The following is an 816-nucleotide window of genomic DNA, read 5'->3' as shown; positions in this document are numbered from 1 at the left end:
GACATAACTGATCTAAATTAAAGGGAGAACAGAAATAAGCAAAACCCTACCAGACACACTGGGAACCTGACACTTCCTACACAGCAAAAACTGAAGAGTTAAAATTTCAGGGTTAAAGGCTTCAGAGTTGACTTTAACTCATTAAGAGTTGTTTTAACCCTTGATGGCGTTAAATGGCGTTAAATGGCACCCAGTGTTAAAGTTATTTCCAATAGTTGATTGCATCAGGGTTGATTTTACTCGTTAAGTGTTGTTTTAACATTTGCTGAGTTAAATGGTTTCCAGTCTGATTGGAGGAAAATAAGCTCCTCCCTCCTTCATCGTCTTCCTTGGAGCGGAATTTGATAACTGCTCCCTTTTTTTCTTCTCCTGTTGTTCTAAACGGTAAGTACAACTTCTTAAATCTTTGGTTAAGCGCTTTTAAGTTGATAGTCATGTGGCTTTTTCCACTAATTTAATACTNTATTCTTCATTTCATAGCTGGTTGAAGTGCCCTACAAAATGATGTCTGGTGGTGAAGAAGTTCTGCAGGAGTGTGGAACAACAGAAACTCTCAGTGATGCCATAAGAAGACAAGTGGTGAACATACTGATGCTCACAGGATTGATAAAAATAGGTAAGTGTGTTTTTGCACTTCTAAATCTATTTTTAAAAAGTAACAATTTTTTCACTAAAATGAAATCTCCTGTTAGGCATCTTCCTGCTAAACCAATCAGAGAGGAGTACCTGAGGATGGTGACATCTCCTTCCAAAACCACCTGAAGTCTCCAGGAATCAGTGCGTGGGATGCAGTCGAGAGACTTGCTGTCTTTTATA

The 816-nt window shown here is 38.4% G+C and overlaps 1 long non-coding RNA gene across 1 annotated transcript; it reads left to right on the top strand.

Annotated features, from left to right (window-relative positions):
• The first annotated feature begins 81 nt into the window (after window positions 1-81).
• Window positions 82-810, top strand: LOC106936113 (uncharacterized). Its single transcript, XR_001422058.1, has 3 exons — window positions 82-384; window positions 481-616; window positions 693-810. It is a non-coding gene; the product is annotated as an uncharacterized LOC106936113 (long non-coding RNA).
• Window positions 811-816: the final 6 nt, after the last annotated feature.

This window comes from Poecilia latipinna, unplaced genomic scaffold (assembly GCF_001443285.1).
Source record: "Poecilia latipinna isolate Pla-1442-1.1 unplaced genomic scaffold, P_latipinna-1.0 Scaffold2080, whole genome shotgun sequence".
NCBI lineage: Eukaryota > Metazoa > Chordata > Actinopteri > Cyprinodontiformes > Poeciliidae > Poecilia > Poecilia latipinna.
This window is presented reverse-complemented; position numbering and strand designations above follow the sequence as displayed.